General features: G+C 34.0%; 1 long non-coding RNA gene and 1 pseudogene across 1 annotated transcript; one reads left to right on the plus strand and one right to left on the minus strand.

The window, feature by feature from the left end:
• Positions 1 to 1,007: 1,007 nt before the first annotated feature.
• On the plus strand, positions 1,008 to 4,046 carry LOC145814719 (G-type lectin S-receptor-like serine/threonine-protein kinase SD2-5; annotated as a pseudogene).
• Positions 4,047 to 19,391: 15,345 nt separating this feature from the next.
• LOC145814599 (uncharacterized) lies at positions 19,392 to 22,213 on the minus strand. Its single transcript, XR_014357913.1, has 2 exons — positions 19,953 to 22,213; positions 19,392 to 19,870 (listed from the first exon to the last, which is right to left on the minus strand). It is a non-coding gene; the product is annotated as an uncharacterized LOC145814599 (long non-coding RNA).
• Positions 22,214 to 22,548: the final 335 nt, after the last annotated feature.

Here is a 22,548-nt window from a genome sequence, read left to right on the forward strand (position 1 = left end):
TATTGAGTGTAAAAAACAGTGATGACTCTAAAGATGTAATAGTTGATGATAAGGGAAATGTAGCTAGTAAATAAAAGTTTGAATGGTTACATATATAAAATTAATAAAAATTTTCATTAATCATTACGGTGGTTATATTTACATCAAACCATTCTCTCACTTTTGGGGACATTGCATTTACATCAAACCATTCTCTCATTTTTGGGGACATTGCATCTAACCAACTGCTGTCCCCATTAGTTAATATAATACAAGGAATTCCTCCTCTAATGACGAGATATGGTTGGAATTTAACAAGTACCTGAAAGTCTCTCTGGCAACCTACTAAATTTTTTAGTAGTTCAGTCAAGACTGTCGAGTATTTGATGTCGTCTATGACGTTGTAGATTGCGTCTTTATCGTAATCCTTGAAACTTATTCTGTAGGCGAAGTAATTGTGTCGTCCGAGACTTCTGGCCCAGGTGGTCTTTCCTGTTCTTGAATGTCCTTCAAGGTAGAGTGATATTAGGCAGATGGGTCACTGTTCAGGATCCTATTATCAGAGGAGGAGGAGAAGGAGAGTTCTTCGTTAGTATGTAAATCATGTATATTATTATTGTGTATCCCTAATCTAATGTTGTCATCTTCACTATAAACGAAGAAACAACAATTTTGACATAGCTCGCATTTTATAAAATTCTAACTTGCAAACAAAATATTATTTTCTGTCAAATATTTTACTTCATTTTAAAAAAAAGAAATGAATTAAAGGGGTTAGTATATAAGGGCTGCTCTGTTTTGTAATGATCTCTTGAAAATATTTTTAATTAGGGTTATTTTGTGACATAATCGGTGGGATATCTCTCTTTGCAGAGTGCAAAGAATTGTTCCTCCATTTTTGCTTCTACAAGTATTCCCCGCCAGAGTTCGTCTCTGTTCTTCGAAGGACTTTTCCCCTTAGATGAAAATTCTCTCCATTCTACGAAATCGCCCCTTTTCTGAATATAATGTTGACTTGCAGTTAACAAATGGAGTTTTTCTATATTTGGATGATAGATTCTCCCCTTGGTTCCAATGAGATCGAAAAATCTCTAGTTGGAGGTTTGGATCTTCTTTGTGCATTGAACCATGGCATAAAGGTCAGGGTTTCCATCTTCGTGGAGCTCCCTTGTGACAAGTATGTAGTATGGAAGGCAGGCTAGTTAGAGAAGGGATTGGAGGAGCTCTAAGAGTTGTTCATTTGGGCAAGGGCGTTGTGAGTAGGTGAGAAAAACATTATTGTCATAGAAATGGAAAGAAGCTTGGTGAGGCATTTTGTAGTGTTAAACAGTAAACTTACGCCAGCTGTACAAGGGCTTCCTATTAGTTAAAAAACCTGATGTGAATGGTGTGAGTTGGTGTGATTGGGTGGGGGGAGGGGGGAGAGGGGCGCTGTATTAATATTACCAAGGTCTCCCCCCCCCCCCCGGTGTTGATTTGGGTTGTCCATTCATGTACTTGTGGACACGTATATGGATGTAGTTAAAAAGAAGTCACACCCGGGCACAGATATGAGTACTTTTGATTCCTTTTCCAGATAGTGCTATACACATGCCACGTTTGTGGTGGTTTGCATGGTTGGAAAGAAAAGATATTTTTAGAATGAGTGACATAAAGCAAAGGCGGGAAAATGATTATGCTTTTGAATTATTTTGAGTGGGGGAATCTTCGTCTTTACTCACGGGACAGTTTTGATATTTATTTGGTAATACAATCAACAAAAAAAAAAAAAGACTAAAAAGGAGGGACGAAACAAGGTACCAGAAAACAACGTCACCACAATAGTTATCCCAGTTTACATGATTATAGCAACCGCACCTATTACTCGACAAATGCGTAACTTGTTTGGTCTGCTAATCGAGACCATCCTGTTCGAATTAACTCCACCTTATAATTCATTGAATATGGAGATTTGATCTTGGAAGACTTCCATGGCACTTTTGTATGGTCTACCAATACCTCAAGAAAGTCCGTCGTCGGCTTGAAATTAACCGAATTGGGAAACCTAGTCCTTTTCAATCAAAACAATGCAACAGTTTGGCAGTCATTTGATCACCCAACTAACTCCATACTTATTCAGCAGACGTTGTTTCCTGGGAAAAAGCTCACCTCTAGCACATCTGTATCCAACTGGAGCTGAGGTTTGTATTCTCTTACAGTTCAGAATTACAGTTTGTTGGCTTATGTAGAATCCAATCCACCCTTGCCCTATTTTGAATCATATTTATTTTTTATAAATTATGTCAAATTCATGAATGGAAGCTTCAACGGGCAGCTAATCCCTCTTGCATCAACATCATCACCTCAGTTCATGTGGTTGGAACCTGATGGACATTTGAAGGTGTATCAGTTAGGAGACTCGAATTGGACTGTGGTGGCGGATCTACCGACATCACAAATTCGTGATGGTGAGTGTGGGTATCCCATGTCGTGTAGCAATTAAGGTATTTGTTCTTCAAAGGATAGTGCGGTCGTCTTAAAGAAGCCGTTGGTAGTAGCACTTTCAGGCTAATAAATTATAAGCAACCCAACCTTGGATGTTCCCTTGTTACACCCATTTCTTATGACAATTCTCAATATCACACCCTTTTGGAGCTTAAGAATACTAGTTACTTCAACTTCAACTCAAAATACACATTCTCATACAACAACATTTACTACTTGGATGGAAAACCAGAGTTAGAGGATTGCAAGATGAGTTGCTTGAAAAATTGTTCGTGCAAAGCCGCTTTCTTTGCATATCATGTGGGATATGATTCAAAGAAAGGTTGTTTATTACTGTCTGAAGTGTTGTTGCTTATATATAATGATGCAGCAGTTGACAACATTACTATATTTCTTAAAGTGCACAAATCTCAAGGTATACAGTATTTTAATCCTTCTTCACCAACAAATTCTCCTCAAAAGAGATCAGGGCATGTCAAAATGATATTAGGATCCAGTCTTGGAGCTTTCTTTGGTGTATTTTTTATGGTTGCCTTCTGCTTTTTCCTTTTCACAAAGAAAAAAGAATCCGAAGAATTTGATGAGTTCTTTGTCGATCAAGTATTGGAGATGCCTACTAGATTCTCTTACAGAGAGTTGAGAGCCATGACAAGCAATTTCAATAAAAAGCTTAGAGAATGAGGATTTAGGTCAGTGTTTCAAGGGACATTAATTGATGGCACTAACGTAGCAGTGAAGCGTTTCAATGGTTTTGGTCAAGTTAAGAAGTCATTTTTAGCTAAAGTTGAAATAACAGGCAACATTCACCATGTCAATTTGGTGAGATTAATTGGATTTTGTGTTGAAAAATCATATCGGCTTCTAGTTTATGAGTACATGTCCAATGGATCCTTGGATACATGGATCTTCTGAAGGTAGAGCTCTCTCTTGGGTGGCAATCCAGAAGGAAGATCCTCATGGATATAGCCAAGGGACTAGCCTATCTCCATGAGGAATGTAGGCAAAAGATATTGCACTTGGATGTCAAACCCCAAAACATCCTCTTAGATGAAGTCTTCAATGCGAAAATTTCTGATTTTGGATTGTCAAAACTAATTGATAAGGACCAAAGCCAAGTTGTTACAATGATAAGGGGAACACCAGGTTATTTGGCTACCGAATGGTCGAGCTCAATTATCACTGAGAAAGTAGATGTCTATAGCTTTGGTGTCGTTGTCTTAGAAATGTTGTGTGGGCACAAAATTTTGGATAGATCTCAACCAGAGGAAGATATGCATCTACTAGGTCTGTTTAAGAGGAAAGCAGAAGAGGAACGAGTTCTAGATATTGTTGATAAATACAATAATGACATGCAAACAGATAGAGTAGAAGTTATGGAGATGATGAGGGTTACTGTGTGGTGTCTACAAAGTGATTTTTCCAGGAGGTCTTCTATGTCAATGGTGGTGAAGGTGTTGGAAGGTCTTGTAGATGTTAAAAGCAATTTAGATGATAGCTTCACAACTCCTGTTGCACCAAGAGCAATCACAGTTGTTGGTAACCAAGTGGATCACATTGGTGCTGCTATTTCTTTATTTGCATAAGCTTTATCAAGTAAAGAAAGTAGGCTACGAACAAATTAGAGTTGAATGTTTAAAGTTTTTCTTTTTCTCTCTCCTTTTTTTGTTTTTGTTTTTGTTTTGTGTTTGTTTTTCTTGGACTGATAAGTTTTAGGATTTCGATTTACTCTAGAAACATTGCAATACAGAGGAAGAAAACTGTCAAAACATGCCATGAAGGCTTTGTAAAATTCCATGTTCACACCATTCTAACTTAAGTCTTGTACAAATTTTACTAGTAAATCTTACAATCTGGTTGTCGTTTGAAATTTGTACAAAACTCATCTAAGAGTTGTATTTCTACGAAATTTAGTGAAAGGTCTTGGTAAAATTGCATGTTCACTCACCCAAATCCTCTAAGGTCTTTTATGTGTATATATTGTGCAGTGAATATATAGTAAGTAGGGGGCATTTTTCCGTGATTGTGGCATTTTGAACATTTTAGTCCCACTTTAGGGTGTGTTTTTAACTTTATTCCCATTATAGGGTAAAACGACATTAGTAAAGCCATTTTCCAAAAAACGGCTTTTGAAAAACCGTATTTTGTGATTAAAATAATAATAAATTTTGGACACAAAAAACGGCTTTAGAAAAGCCGGTTTTACTTAATTTTTAATTAATTCTAAATTAATTAAAAACGGTTTTGGTAAAATCGTTTTTACATTAATTTTTTTTAATTTATATTTTCAACATAAATATTTTTTTTTCGAATTTTTTTTTAATAAAAACCGGTTTTAGAAAAGCCGTTTTTGCAATAATTTTTTTAAATAAATATTTTGTGACCAAAAATATTTTTTAATAAAAACCGGTTTTAGAAAAGCCGTTTTTGTAATAATTTTTTTTATATAAATATTTTATGAAAAAAAATATTTTTTAATAAAAAACGGTTTTAGAAAAGTCGTTTTTACATTAATTTTTTTAAATAAATATTTTATGACCAAAAATATTTTTTAATAAAAAACGGTTTTAGAAAAGTCGTTTTAGAAAACGGTTTTGCTAAAACCGGTTTTACATTAATTTTTAATTTTTTTAATTTATATTTTCAAATTAAATATTTTTTACCAAAAAAATATTTTTAATAAAAAGCGGTTTTAAAAAAGTCGTTTTTACATTAATGTTTTTTAATTTATATTTTCAACATAAATAATTTTTTACCACAAATATTTTTAATAAAAAATGGTTTTAGAATTTTTTTTTTAATTATTTTTTCTCATGTGGGAAGGTTGGACTTGGGAATGAAAAGATGAGTAAGAGAGCAGCAATTTCAATGCATTCAAAGATGGGTCTCTTTAGAAAATTACAGCACAAATAAAAATAAAAATTAAAACGTAATGCTTGCTTTGAGTTTTCTAAAACATTTTTTAGAAAATTCTATTTTCTTATTTTTCGTATTTTTTTGTTTTTGTTGAATTTTTTAATATTTTAAGTTTTTAAACATACCTAGCATAAATATACTAAATACCAAAAATACAAACAAAAAAAAAACGAAAATTCATTACATTTTTCATATTTTTGTGTATTTATTAATTTTTGAAAATATTTTTTTACAAATATTTTACTTTTTAAACACATCTAAGTAAAATGCATCTAAAAAAGTAAAAAAAAAATGCTTAAAATTTAAAAAATATTCACTAAAAACAAAAAACTCAGTTTTCAAAAAACTTAATTCAGAAAACTGAAACTTAGGGCTTGTTTGGTTTGTATCTCAAGATATAATTTTTGAGAAATTTTTTAAAAATTTGTTGTAGTTCAAATTTTTTGAAAATAAAATTCCAAAATCACTTTTCAAAAATTTTCAAAATTTCAAAGTGTTTACGAAAGCCACCCTGGAGTGGGAATAAATATTTTATGTTTTAAATATTTATTTATTTTTTTAATGTGCACTATATTTCGGGGCTTTTTCCATATGAAGCCAAATTATCATCTTAATTCCCAAACTAGGCCTAGTTTGGACGAAATTCCCAAACTAGGCTAAAGCGCTATTACAAAACACGCTTTCACTGTTTGGGGCCGAAAATTTGATGAACATTGAAAGTGCTATTAGAAATCACGCTTTTAATTAAGAAAGCGTGGTTGCAAACCAGGCCTTTAACATAATTTTTTTTTTAAAATTCAGAAAGCGCTATTGGTAGTGTAGTTTTTTGTAAGAATGAGAACATTATTTGTTATATTCAATGAATAATAGTTACATTATTGGATTCTCACGATTGAGAATATGAACAAGTTAAGAGAATGTGTATTTCTCCTGAAATAAATTTTGTCAATATTTTTGTAATAAAACTTAATATCTATCTAATAAGACAAGAGGGATTTTGAAAATGTCTTAAAATGTATGTGAGATACATTTTGATCCAATGGCTGAGATCAATCCTAAAAATATATTAACGTGCAGATCAATTTGATTCCCGCTCAAACCTTCTCTGTCCTCTCTCACCTACCCACGTCTCATTCCCCATTCCATCTTTTTCTCTTCTCTGTTTCTGAACAACAAGATAGAGCTCCATATATGGATAAGCACTGAGAACAACAATATGCAGAATCTTTTGGGATTGGAACAGTTATATATTATATATATTAAACCCTACCACTCCCTGCCTCTCCCCCTCTCCTTCACCCGAGCTCTGCCTTTCCACCTCTCCCCCCACCCTCCAGCTCGCTGCCTCTCCCCCTCCGCCCGATCTCTGCCTCTCCCCGTCTCCCCAGGTTTCTCTGCCTCGGAGATTTATTGCTTCGACGATCCTCTACCAAAGATGATCGGTGGGTCTTTCTAGAATCGGCCAAGAATTTCTGATTTTCAGCCTCTCTGTGTTCCTCCCTGTCATGTTTTGGCTTCTTCCTCTTCACTCATCGCTTTCTGGGTTTGATGCAAAATACGCAATCAAGCACAGTGGTAAGCCATTTTTTCTACTTTGTTTTCTATCTCCTCAAACTGTAGTGTAGTGTTGGTCTTTGATATTTTGTGTATGTGTAATACTTTATTTTCTGGTATTGGTTTTTCTTTTGATTGGAAACAGTAAAGAAAATCAATAATCATTCTTTGATATTTTGTGTATGTGTGTGTGTTATTTTTCGAAATTCCAATTGGGTTTTTGTAATCTTGAATTTAGATTACTATAATCTAGGTTTTTGTTTTTGTTTTTTTTTTTTTTTATCCACAGATTCTTTCTCTGTCTCGGAGATTTATTGCTTCGACGATCCTCTGCCAGAGATGTTCGGTGGGTCTTTCTAGAATCGGCCAAGAATTCAATCTCAAATGCGTCTTTGTTCTGATTTTCAGCCTCCCTGTGTTCCTCCCTATCATATTTTGGCTTCTTCCTCTTCACTCATCGCTTTCTGGGTTTGATGCAAAATATGCAATCAAGCGCAGTGGTAAGCCATTTTTTCTACTTTGTTTTCTGTCTCCTCAAACTGTAGTGTAGTGTTGGTTTGTAATTATTAGGACTGTGTTCTGATGACTTCAGTAAAGGAGAATTGCTCACAATCTTTATTTGTAATGGAATTAAGGTCTATAATGGTTAAATTAATGTTTTTGAGTTGTGTATAGTATTCTTGGTTTTGGTGTTGTGGTTAATTTCAAATGTTAATTTGGGATAACAATGTGGTACAAGGAAATGCGGTTAGTTTCAGATTTTATTATCAGAAAACATTTTGGGAACATGTTTTACAAGAATATATATAAAAGAATATCAGAAAACAACATCAAAAAACATTTTACTGTATTCACAAGAATATATATTAAAGCTTTTCAAGGGGAGAGAAAAAACAGAGAGAGAAAGAGATCAAGAATTCAAGATCTTTGAAAATATTGTTTGATCTTTAATTAGTTTCTATGATTGTTTGACATGCATACAAAAACATCCACCAAGATCACACTTGGATTCTCTCTCTGTTAAGGACCCAATTGGTTTTTTTTTTAATCTCTTTTTCTGTGGATAAATGTGAATGTAATTGAAAAAACTGAAATCTGCGGTTAGTTTCAGATTTTATTATCAGAAAACATTTTGGGAACATGTTTTACAAGAATATAAATAAAAGCAATATCAGAAAACATATATAAAAGAATATCAGAAAACATTTTACTGTCTTCACAAGAATATATATAAAAGCTTTTCAAGGGGAGAGAAAAAATAGAGAGAGAAAGAGATCAAGAATTCAAGATCTTTGAAAATATTGTTTGATCTTTAATTAGTTTCTATGATTGTTTGACATGCATAAAAAAACATCCACCAAGATGACACTTGGATTCTCTCTCTGTTAAGGACCCAATTGGTTTTTTTTTTTTTAATCTCTTTTTCTGTGGATAAATGTGTATGTAATTGAAAAAACGGAAATCAAATATGTATATATATGTATATGATTTTGTTTTTGCATCTACTGTATGATTTTACAAATTTTGCATCTACTGTATGATTTTTGCATCTACTGGATAAATGTGTATGATTTTGTTTTTGAAAAAACGGAAATCAAATAATTATTAAACACCACATATGAGAGAGAGAGAGAGAGAGAGAAAAAGTGTTGGGATTAAATTTGAATTTGAATTTAAATTTAAATAGTGTTGGGGTTAAATTTAGATTTAAATAGTGTTGGGATTAAATTCAAACAATGTTGGGGTTAAATTTAAATTTAAATAGTGTTGGGATTAAATCTAAAGTTAAATAGTGCTGAGAATAAATTTAAATTTAAATAGTGTTGGGATTAAATTTAAATTTAAATAGTGTTAGGATTAAATTTAATAGTGTTGGGATTAATTTAATAGTGTTGGGATTAAATTTAAATTTAATCCGTGTTGGGAGTAAATTTATAATAAATTTAAATAGTGTTGGGATTAAATTTAAATTTAAATATTGTTGGGGTTACATTTAAATTTAAATAGTGTTGGGATTAAATTTAAATTTAATCCGTATTGGGATTAAATTTATAATAAATTTAAATAGTGTTGGGATTAAATTTAATTTTATCAAATTAAAAAATAAAAGTTAAATAGTGTTGGGATTAAATTTAAATAGTGCTGGGAATAAATTTAAATTTAAATAGTGTTAGGATTAAATTTAATAGTGTTGGGATTAAATTTAAATTTAATCCATGTTGGGATTAAATTTATAATAAATTTAAATAGTGTTGGGATTAAATTTAAATTTAAATAGTGTTGGGGTTACATTTAAATTTAAGTCGTGTTGAGATTAAATTTAAATAGTGTTGGCATTAAATTTAAATTTAATCCCTGTTGAGATTAAATTTATAATAAATTTAAATAGTGTTGAGATTAAATTCATAATAAATTTAAGTAATATTGGGATTAAATAGTGTTGGGATTAAATTTAATTTTATCAAATTAAAAAATAAAAGTTAAATAGTGTTGGGATTAAATTTAATTTTATCAAATTAAAAAATAAAAGTTAAATAGTGTTGGGATTAAATTTAAATAGTGTTGGGAATAAATTTAAATTTAAATAGTGTTGGGATTAAATTTAAATTTAAATAGCGTTGGGATTAAATTTAAATAGTGTTGGGATTAAATTTATAATAAATTTAAATAGTGTTGAGATTAAATTCATAATAAATTTAAATAGTATTGGGATTAAATAGTGTTGGGATTAAATTTAATTTTATCAAATTAAAAAATAAAAGTTAAATAGTGTTGGGATTAAAGTTAAATAGTGTTGGGATTAAATTTAAATAGTGTTGGGATTAAATTTAAATTTAAATAGGTAACCATGTAAATTTATTTCTACTGATTATATATCTTTTTAAATAAAATTTCAATTTAATAATAATTGAAAATATGGATTTTTTTAGGATTAGATCGAAAAATTTATGGAGCTTAAAAGGAGAAATACAACTAGCTTGCTTCGATGGAGATATAATAAGGTAATTTTAATCTCAAAGTATTTTGATATGTATAATTCCAACAAATATACCAACTTATATAGATTTTTTTTTTTTGTTTCCACAAATTATCAGATTGTTGTGCATGTTCCTCATTGAGGATTCGTACAAGTTGATACAAAGACTTTTTCGAGAATAATGAGGAGGAAGTTTGGGCAAATGCATGTTTGAAGACATGTTATTGACACATCTTCTGGAAAGCATACAAATTCTGGAAAGCTTTAACCCACTTTTTTTTAATAAAGTTTTAATTCACTCTTTTGATGTATGACAATATAATGTTTGTTTTTCTTATGTTGTTATAATTTGATTGGCAGCAGTAGCACTAACTGGTGTGCATTTTAGTTTTAATTTTCTTTTAAATTAAAGAGCATTAACTAGTGTGCATTATTTGATATTTAATTTTTTTTTTTATATTCGATTTGTTTGGAATTATAGAATATAGTCTGTTAAATATATTTTTATAACTGTATTTTAATCTTACTATTATTTACACCGTGCCTTTAGGCACGGGCATACGCTAGTATAATATAAGAAGTCACTAATTTACTAAATACTCATACATACATGAAAACAACATAACTGAAGTTGCAAATGTAACAGTTTTCAGTTACATAGGTAGTACAAACATAAGTCTCCCACAAAAATACATTCTGGACACCATGAACTGAACACACAATACATATATCCTAGACACCCTGAGCTGAACACACAATACATAAACATAATAGTTAGACACACAAATATTAGGCAGACAATCTGACAAACTCATTACGGAAACACTTAGTCTAACACAGACATTACATATTAATGCAAGTTGTTATATTGCCGAAGTGTAGACATTAACACCTAATTCGCACTTAAATCGGCAGGTGGCTCAGAGTCTGAATAATTCGAAAGCTCAGCGTCAGAGACAAGTTCAGGATCCTCCATGATACCCTTGATAGCCGCAACATTTGGTTCTGTTCTGTTCTTCTGGGCATCCTTCTTAACTATGTGTAGCTGCATATCGCGGGCTAACCTACGGCCCATTTGAGAAATCTCACGTTGTAGTCTTTCACATAGTCGATCAACATTATCAGGATCTTCCTTTTGGATCTCAATAGAACGTGCTTTTGGCACCTTCAGTCGATTTTCCCGACATAATCTTTCCATTTGCACTCGCTCTATAAATAGTGCGGGCCACTTCAGAAGTCTAGCGTTTGCTAAACCATACCATGTTTGATTATCTGATGGATCCTCCACCAAACCACATGGATCTCGATAGTACTTGGGCATGAAAAAATGTCGCTTCCCAAACCTATCATGATAAGCACAAGAGGCATCTAACAAAGTAAATGGTGTTTCATCTTCAGCATCGCCACTTCCCCTTCCCCCTCCTCGTCGTGAACTGTCACCCCTTTGCAAGTTCCTACCACCTCTGCGATTCCCACTCCCTCCCATGAACCATGTAGCCATGCTAATTTTTTAAAACAAACGAATGATAATTTTGTAGGGCGAAATGAGTTCTAAGGTTGTGTCTTCACCTTTAGTCATTTATATAGTTGGTTATGAACTGCTTTAGAAATATGCCTCTACATGACAATCCCACATATACAAACAAGGTAAGAGTTGTCACTAGAATGAAAAAACAGAGTAAAGAAAATACTGTGTACCAAGTCACGTGACTTGACAATCCATCTGTATATACCAACAAAGTAAGGGCATGCTCACTGTAAGGTAAATCAGTGAATTCACTGTTGCCATGTAACTTTCTGAATTGAGAATCCCACATATATCAATAAGAGATGAGTTGTCACTATAATTAAAAAATCGAGCAAAAATTTGAGAAAACCAAAACCTGTGCACCAAGTGACATGACTTGACAATCCATCTGCATATACGGACAAAATAAGGGCATGCTCACTGTAAGGTAAATCAGTGAATTCAGTGTTGCCATGTGACTTTCTGAATTGAGAATCCCGCATATATCAATAAGAGATGAGTTGTCACTATAATAAAAAAATGGAGCAAAATATTGAGAAAACCAAAGCCTGGGCACCAAGTCACATGACTTAACAATCAATCTGCATATACGGACTAAATAAGGGCATGCTCACTGTAAGGTAAATCAGTGAATTCATTGTTGCCATGTGACTTTCTGAATTGAGAATCCCACATATATCAATACGAGATGAGTTGTCATTGTAATAAAAAAATCGAGCAAAAAATTGAGAAACCCAAAGCCCTGTGCACCAAGTCAAATGACTTGACAATGCATCTGCATATACGGACAAAATAAGGGCATGCTCACTGTAAGGTAAATCAGTGAATTCACTGTTGCCATGTGACTTTCTGAATTGAGAATCCCACATATATCAATAAGAGATGAGTTGTCACTATAGTTAAAAAATCGAGCAAAAAATTGAGAAAACCAAAACCTGTGCACCAAGTGACATGACTTGACAATCCATCTGCATATACAGACAAAATAAGGGCATGCTCACTGTAAGGTAAATCAGTGAATTCAGTGTTGCCATGTGACTTTCTGAATTGAGAATCCCGCATATATCAATACGAGATGAGTTGTCACTTTAATAAAAAAAATGGAGCAAAAAATTGAGAAACCCAAAGCCTGTGCACCAAGTCTCATGACTTAACAATCCATCTGCATATACGAACAAAGTAAGGGCATGCTCACTGTAAGGTAAATCAGTGAATTCATTGTTGCCATGTGACTTTCTGAATTGAGAATCCCACATATATAAATACGAGATGAGTTGTCACTGTAATAAAACAATTGAGCAAAAAATTGAGAAACCCAAAGCCTGTGCACCAAGTCAGATGACTTGACAATCCATCTGCATATACGGACAAAATAAGGACATGCTCACTGTAAGGTAAATCAGTGAATTCACTGTTGCCATGTGACTTTCTAAATTGAGAATCTCACATATATCAATAAGAGATGAGTTGTCACTGCAATAAAAAATCGAGCAAAAAATCGAGAAAACCAAAGCCTGTCCACCAAGTCACATGACTTGACAATCCATCTGCATATACGGACAAAATAAGGACATGCTCACTGTAAGGTAAATCGGTGAATTCACTGTTGCCATGTGAGTTTCTGAATTGAGAATCCCACATATATCAATAAGAGATGAGTTGTCACTATAATAAAAAAGGAAGCTTATGTAGGCAATGTTGTGTTGCACTTACCTATGCATCATTCGTTGTTATGACCAACTATTTGTATTTCATTGAAAAGTCTGACTATTTGAATTTTTGTTGTCATTTGGAATTATTTTAAAATCAACTTTTGTAATATTTTGGGAAACATTTACAATCTCAACTTTTGAAATGAACTCTAAAATAATGGTGGATCTTGTGAGTGAAACGTGGGTTAGGTAGGAGTACTTGGCCACCAAAGTTTGTGAATATCATGGTGCATTCAAATCTATCCTGAAAATTGGTGCATTCAAATCTGTCCAGAAAACTGGTGTTACACAGTAATTTCGGAAGTGTTGTTCTCTTTTGGTATAAATCCAAAAAATATAAAATCAACGTCATTAGAACTGGTTACAAGTCTAGTTTTTTAGTGAATTCAGTGTTGCCATGTGACTTTCTGAATTGAGAATCCCACATATATCAATAAGAAATGAGTTGTCACTGCAATCAAAAAGGAAGCTTATGTAGGCAATGTTGTGTTTCACTTAGCTATGTATCATTCGTTGTTACGACCAACTATTTGTATTTCATTGAAAAGTATGACTATTTGAATTTTTGTTGTCATTTGGAATTATTTTAAAATCAACTTTTAAATATTCAATTTGTAATATTTTGGGAAACATTTACAATCTCAGCTTTTGGAATGAACTTTAAAAGAATGGTGGATCTTGTGAGTGAAACTTGGGTTAGGTAGGAGTACTTGGCAACCAATGTTTGTGAATATCATGGTGCATTGAAATCTGTCCAAAAAACTGGTGCATTCAAATCTGTCAACTAAACTGGTGTTACACAGTAATTTCAGAAGTGTTGTTCTCTTTCGGTATAGATTCGACAAATATAAAATCAGCGTCATTAGAGCTGGTTACAAGTCTAGCTGTTTACATTTTTGGGAAAAAGACAGGTACTAGAAATGTAAGAAACTAGACTTGTAAAAAATGTAAGAAACGTAAGAAAAATATAAAATCAGCGTCATTAGAACTTGTATAAATCTGAAATACATCCGTACATTAGATGAACAACAACATTGTCTTACACTCCAGTAACGAAGATACGACACAACATACAAACATATATGAAAGATAAAGGTGTTTGATTTCTCATTCCTCATCTGACATGTAGTAGTCAGAGAGATATTTTTCATTGTTTAAGACATTATTTCTCTCAATCACTGCCAAATCTCTGTTGCTTGCTTCTACCATTTCGGTGGCTAGCTGAAGCATGAAATGTCGACATCTCCGCATCAACATTCTGTTGTTCTCCTTCTTAATTCTGCTAACTGCTTTTTCATAGTCACTCACATTTCGTCTAGCCATGGTCAATGAACGACGATGAGGTACCGGTGCCCCAAAGTTACGTAGATCATTAAACAATCTTTCTTGCTCTGTTACCCTGAACGCCCATTCTGCTCGGATACCTGCATAATAATCCTTCAGACTCGAGTACTTTTCGCTCTTGTAGTCATAAGTAAATGGAGGTAGCAGCCACACTTTCGGATTTCTTTGCCAGCGTGAACTTCCTGCACCTCTTGAAGACATTGTTCATAAAATGAACAAACAAATAATAATAGTAATTGTAGATATATTACTATTGTTATGACTTGAACAAACATCATACTTTTGTTATTCGGTATTTATAGACATCATAGTGGGGGTTAACTAGAGATGATCTAGTGACGATAATGCATGCTGGGGCACTATGGAAGAAGTGATAGCCGTGATTTTATTTTATGTTATTCATTTCATGCAATCTTGAGTACCCGTGATGAAGTGTACCTACGATGTAGTCACGGACGTGGTTGTCAGATAAAATCATATGCATCAAGTGACACGCATCTATGTATCACTACACAAAGTCACATCCGTCACTGTATCACTGCACAAAGTCAGATGCATCACTGCTATAGCGATCCCGGGTTTACCCTTGTTATACCGTGATCCGGACATGTGTTCGTGGGTGTTGGTAGTCGTTTATTATTTTGTTTACATTCTTTTTACTTCGTATTTGAGTTATAGAATGTGTTGGGCGGGTTTGTTACAGGTTGGTTGAGTTTAGAAACCAAAACTAGTTGCCCAGATTTTTGCCTATACGCTCGAGCGGGGGTTCTGGCGCTCGAGTGGAGATTACACCCATTCAGTATTTTTCCCTGTGCAGCGTTGTACGCTCGAGCGTAGAGTTGGAAGCTCGAGCGGAGGCCTGGTTCTGTATAAGTGCTGGGAGAGTGCATCTGGCGCTCGAGCGGAAGTCTGGACGCTCGAGCGGGAGTCTGTGAGTGACGCTCGAGCGGGGTGTTTTACGCTCGAGCGGGAGATTGGGTTTAAGTCCCGAAATTGTGACTTTCCAAATCACTTTTTACTTTCTCTTCTCTCTCTTACATTTCCAAAATCACCATTGTTGAGCCTCTCACTCTAGACTCTACCTTCTTTCTAGGTTTTGATCTAGTAGGAGTGATTTGCTCACCTTTGGCCTTTACAAAAAAGTTGTTGATCGTCGAGGGCTACTCTTTAATCTGAAAATCTCGGGTTTTGGAGCACGTTGAGTTTTGTTGTCTTCTCCTTTGGGACTCCGAATTTGAGGTAGGGATATCCTACTCCTCTCTATGGATTTTGTCTTTAAATTTTGGTATTTTGAGATGTTGGGGTTGGTTTGGTAATTTTGTGAAAGTTTGGGGCTTTTGTGCTAATTTACAAAAGTTGGGGTTTTACTCATAATAAACCTAGATGCATGTTTGGCATAGAGAAATGGAATGAAAGTTGAATTGTTGATGAAAATGGGACCTAAGGGTTGAAATGTTAATTATGGAAATTGACCTAATTACATTGTTTGATTAATTGGGATAATTAATTGTGAGAAATGAGGGAATGAAATGTTGATTGAATATCCATTGTGCATTTATTTTCTATTTAGAAATAACTGCTTTGGGCTATCGGTGGAGGATAGTCGTGATTGTTGTAGACAATGCATGAAGATTAGGCAAACTGAAACTAATCAATGGAATGTGTCATGGAATTTGACGATTGTTAGAATACATTAACTGTATGTATTGAGTGATTGTATATAGAACCAATGTGTTTGTATACGTATTATGTGTAGAGGAGGAGATGGGGGATGTACTCCGCGGTTTAGAGGAAGATAGGGGATGTACCTCTAAACCGGATAGTGTTGGGAGAAGATAGGGGATGAACTCCGTAGATACAGCTCATATGCTTGTCTAGAGAAGTGAAGATAGAGCTCATATGCTTATCTTTGTGAAATGTGGATACAGCTTCTATGCTTATCTGTGAATGTGGATATTGTGGTTATACATATCTGTTGTAGAATGTGGATATAGCTTATATGCTTATCTGTGGATATTGTTGTTATACATATCTGTTGAGAATGTAGGTAGTGCTTATATGTCTATCCGTTGAAAAAGGGAAAAATGAAAGGAAACTTGGACTTATAAGTCGTATGACATAAATATGTGATTTATGTGATTGTATCAGTGTTGGCCATCTATCAATTGCTAATATTTTAGTCATTGTTCATGGTTGGTTTAGTGTATTTCTACTGGGCTGTGGCTCACCCTATATGGGAATATCATTTTCAGGTGCAGGAAGCATGCCACCTCCAAGGGCATAGCTGGGAGGCTAGAGGCGGACATATGTTGTCGTTTTACTTTTTGATGTATTACATGTAAATACAAGCCAAGGGCTTAAAGTGAATGAGTTAGTACTCCTTTTTGTGTAACCAAGTGTTAACTTGGAAAGCTGTAAGCCCGTAGGGCATTTTGCTTTTGTTGTTAACATGTAATACTTATGTAATAAGAATCTGAAGGAATGGAAGAATATGGTTATTTCATTTGTCAATGAATGTCTTATTTGATGGGTTTAATGTTATTATTTTGAGGGCGTTACAACTGCATCGCTACACAAAGTCACATAGCATCCGAGGAAAAAATAAAGCATCCTAATTATTATGCCTGTTCAAGTCACTGGCGAGCATCACTGAGAAATGTTGGACGTATCACTGCGCCGAGCTATAATTTATTATCGTACCATACCTACTGTGTGCATATGAATTATGCATTTCATAAAAATTTTGAGGGGGTGTCAGAACAAAATAACAATAAATTAATAAATATTTCAATACACCTAAAAAGTTAAAAAATTTTGGATCGTAAAATATTTCAAAAAATTAATACATACATAAAAGTAAAAAATATTGTAGAAAAAGTGGTTTGAACAATGGGTAGAAAAATATATTGTAGAAACATATTGTAAAAAGACAAAAAATACACTTATTTAGATCATCCCAAACAACCTATTAATTTTCAACTTGCCTTTGAAAGAAGGTAAAGTTACATTTTTCACTAGCCAGGCTGACACCATCTGCGGCACCACAGCCGATGCTACAGGCCTTTGATTCGTTCGTGACTTGACAACAGTGGAGTCCTGGCAGCCAAATGCACCGTATAAGGCCAGTGGCATGCATGTGATCGAACAGGAAATGCTCTATTAATTTTTTGCACTCGCTCTATTAATTTTTTGAAATATTTTTTCACAAATTTTTTACTTTTTGTTTTGGAATAACAATAAATTATGCAATTCATAAAAGTCGAAGTGACAACTCCAATCAAGTTGATGCATAGTTCTTCAGGTCATAAAAGTTGACGTGACAACTCTGATGCATAGTTGTTTACAATAATTTCATACATACAGCTACCATGTATATATATGGTATAAATATCGCATCATACCACAACAAAAGTTTTACAGCTATTTCGAGCGATATCATCATGAGATATACGGTGGTTGATCTATATTCAGCAATGGGTCGCTATTGGGTTGCAGATGGAGATGAATTTCAATACCCATTATATCCAAATTTACGTTACCCACGTGCCACCGTCAATACCATGAAAGCTGAGTGGGAATTTCGCATAATTTGAGCAAACGTTCTCGTTGAGTTATGTCGTGAAGTTAATATTAAATTTCCTCGCCGGTTAGCCATGCGTATGCCAACTGACACTCCACAGTTGTTGCAAAGGGCATTGCATCGTATCCGCGACGAAGTTAATCACATGACCCAACGGTTGTAAAGGTCCTCACTAATGAAGAACGCAAATGAGCGTGCCGCAGATGGGTTAATGGATGATGCACACCAGTACTTCGCCTGGAGCATGGATGTTATGTATGAATCTGATATTGCGATGTCAGATGATGATGATAATGAATGAAATTGTTTGGATGAATGACCAAACCATTTATGTTGTAATGGATTTGGAATGCTTATCCACGACTTATCAATGAAGGGAGATATGTCAATTGTTTTTGAATAGTTCAAGTAATTCTACAAATACTTCAATGAATGGATTTGTGTACTTATAACTGTAGTGATTTCATAAACTTCAGGTTCACCCCAAGTTTAGTTTTCTGTCGACCCCTCCCATTCTTTACTAGAGTCATCATTTTGACTGGACTTCCAGGAATTGGAAAGTGACTCTTTCTTCTTTCCTGATGGAGATTGAAATTCTTTACGTAGAGGTCACTATTTGAGGAGCCCCAGTTAAGGGCAGCTTTTGACTAACCTACATGTTCTGTTTTCTGTGTTGTTGAAGGCGGTAGTTCGTCTGTTTGAACTTTAGTAGTCCTCCAATTGGACCCCCAGTTAAGGTAAGCTTTTTGACTGAGCTGTCAAAAACGGTTTTGCTTAGAAAGTTTTAATGAAAACAGTTTTGGTAAACCCGTTTCACCCTATATTGGGAATAAAGTAGAAAACACAACCTATAAGTCGGACTAAAATATTCAAAATGCCCCAAACAAGGAAATTGCCCAGTCAATCCCAACAGTCGCACCATTATCAATCAATCTTCCATCATAAACCGTAACCCTAATTTTCTCTATTCAGCCTAACAAAACTTCTTCAATCCAACACACTTAACCCTACTAGTTCAATAAAATATAAGCTACCCTTAACAACAACAACTACTCAAAACCAAAACCTTATTAAATCAGACTTCAAATTACATGTGCTATATATAGCAATGTTTTCTGAAGGCTGATTTCCTCTTCCTCTTGTAATTCCTGGTGAAAATGATCTGAGAATTCAAAAAAAGTTTGAATTTGGAATTGGAAATGAGAGATCGAATTGGTCTTACAAATATTGGATTGGATTGGTCTTACAAGGGATTTTAAAGTCAATGCTCAACATAAAAACCAGAATAAAAGAGCTCAAGATAAATACGAGGTGCAACCATAAAGAAAGGAACAAGTCTTTATCATTATACATAAAATTGTTAATAGGCAATTCTACTTCAGCAAGTGATGCTGCACAACCAATAAATTCCTCCACTTGTTCTTTAAAGGGTTGAGAATCAACAAACAAAGCATCTAGAGCACAAAAAATGAAATAGGCCTCTAGGATCATAGACTCATGATCATGAAAATCCTTCGACTTCAAAACATTGAGAAGATCATCCTGAAGGCGCACTGCAGCCTGCTTGAATACCTCAACAATTGAATTTGTCATGATGTTTCCTTGTAAAATTTTGTGGGGAGGGCTAAGACCTGATGGCCTCGAAAGAGAAGAACCTAAAGGCTGACCAAGAGGAGTAAGCAAAGATGATTTGTTAGATTGAGCAGGTGACATACTCGGCATTGCAATGTTTGGTGCTTCAGCATCAAATGTGTCGACATCTTGAGAGACAAAAATGGGAACAAATGCAGGGACAACACCTAAGAAGAAATGCAAAATAAATTTGAAACTTGGTTGCCAGCCGTGAAGAAAAAGATAACTGAAGTATATAGTCATACTTACAACAAAAGAAAGGCTTAGGAGCAGGAAATATCAGGCATTGAGATGGTGAAACCACAAGCTGTCCACACCAGCCCTTAACATTAAACCCTAAAATTTGACATATGGCCGTTCCCTTCAAACAATTATCTGTCAGGGCCAATGTGGTCGTAGGCAAGGCAGAATCATTGTGGTAGTAAGTAGAACCAACACAAGGTGAATTCATATAAGAACCACATTAACAAAATTATTTCTCCACAACCATTCATTCATTCAATTATTCATCCAAAATTATTTCTCACCTGTAACCTGTGCATATACAAAATTATTTCATTCAATTATTCATTCAAAATTATTTCATTCAATTATTTCTCACCTGTAACTTGTGCATATACAAAATTATTCATCCATCCATTCATTCATTCAATTCTCAACCATTCAATAAAAATATTTCTCCACAACTTGTAGCATTCAATTTTCAACCATATACACAACTTAACTATTAACCGTACATATCAAAGAAAATAAGAATCCATAAATATAGTGTAATCTAACATATACATATACTATCCGAACCAACAATTACAATTCAAACCAAAACAAAAAAAAAAAAATGTTTTAACAAAACATATCAGTTGGACATGTTCTCCATAAACAAAAATTAATAACAGCAACTTGTTGCACATACGGCATGAGATTGTTTGGTATACCATGAGGATCCTCACCAATATAACCACTAGGATGTGCACCAATAGGATTGAAGTATCGCAGCAATATGATTTTCCATTTGGTGTCCGAGAGGTGGGTATCACGGCATGTGCATGATATCATTGCTCAAAATATATCAGTTTCTTTGGTAACCAAGCTCTCAGTTCATGTGCATGATATCATTGCTCAAAATATACCTTGGTTCGTCCATAAGGGTTTGCTGCAAAGAGGGGAAACTCCTCTGTGCACGGTACCACCTTTGGCCAGCCATAAACTGTAGCGGATGATGAAAACACAAACTGAAATGCAGCAGTTTATTATGGGAACAACTTTAGTCAACTCACCCAAATTGAAATAAGCTGATAAAATTAAATCACAACATGAAGAAATCTCAAGACTGAAAAATAATATTACCAGCATAGAATTAGACACCTTATTTGTTAGCGAAACAGTCAGAACGTAGTCCTGTTAGTTTATTTAATCAATGATCATAGCTAAAGTGCTAAAATAGTCCTGCACTTAAATAAGAAATACTTAGAAACCTGGTAATGGAGGGCTTTTGTTTGACATATAGTTTAAAAAAAATATATTACATCCCTACTCACATAGGTAATGAGTTTGCTTTAATGATCACACTAAATAAATTGATGTTTCCCAGTGATGCGAAGATGAACAATTGAAAATTGTATGAATGGATTAATTCAACTAGGAAACAAAGAACATTTGATCGAAACTGAAAAAGTAAATAAATGGATAGTGTGCCTTAAATCAACCGGGGAAAATAAAAAAAGAAATGTCATTGAAACCAAAATAGCAAATATATGGATGGAACAATGTTAAGGCCTGAATATCTTTAACATTTTAAATATCAGGGAAACATACAGAACTATCCCACTAGAACAAGCTGACAAACCAAATGGTTTACCTTTACAGTAAAAGACAAAATTCCAATAATTTTTATGAAATTTCAATTCTATAATACTAAGGAGCTGCAACTCTTTTTTCTTTTTTTTTTGTGATTTTCTTTCTTTCTATTTCCGTAATCATTCGGATTTAGAAACAATTTAGCAGCAGAAGAATAAACTAAAGCACCCCAACTTGATTGAGATACAAGGTTTAGTTTTGTATGGTTTATTCAGCTTATATAGTAATGAACAACATATTATGCTTATATAGTAATTAACAAATATATTAAGCTTATATACTCATTTGACATAGCAGAATAGTGAAAAAAACGAATTAACTAAAGCAACCCGACTTTATTGGGACACAAGGTTTAGTTTGGTATGGTTTATTCAGCTTATAAAGGCTGTGAAGGAACAAATTCCAGCACTACAATTGTTCTTCTTAAAGCCAGAGAAGTACCAGACTTGCTCTACAATACATACAATGTAACCAAATTCCAGCACTATAATAGTTCTACTTAAGCTGGAGCAGTACCAGACCTGGTCCAAAATACATATACTTAAGTCCCCAAATACCCTTAAAGAAAATTTAATAGTTTTACTTATTGCTCTAAAATGAGCAAAATGTCCATTCTCTACCTTCAGTGGAAGCAAAGGGAATGACGAACGGCCCCTGGGGCAGAAATACTTTCTAAATAACTAGTTGATTTATGCCAGTGACCGGTTAGACTGCATCACATTCACCAAAGAGGGAGGCAAACTAGAAACTGACAATCATGTGACAACATGAAGGAGATGAGAGATGCAGTTAAACAATATAGTCAAGCCCCAAAGCCATAAAATGAAACAAACTTTCTGAGATGGAATATTTATTTGCCGATCAATATCTACATCTAGTAAATCAGACTAGAACCTATGTAATGTGAACTCTAATATGAAAATAAAACACACGAAAAATACCCTTTTGCATCCATGGGCAGCCATAACTTCCAACAAAGTGGTTGTGC

The sequence above is a fragment of the Camellia sinensis genome, unplaced genomic scaffold, assembly GCF_055761805.1.
Source record: "Camellia sinensis isolate YWXY unplaced genomic scaffold, ASM5576180v1 Unanchor12, whole genome shotgun sequence".
Classification (NCBI taxonomy): Eukaryota; Viridiplantae; Streptophyta; class Magnoliopsida; order Ericales; family Theaceae; genus Camellia; species Camellia sinensis.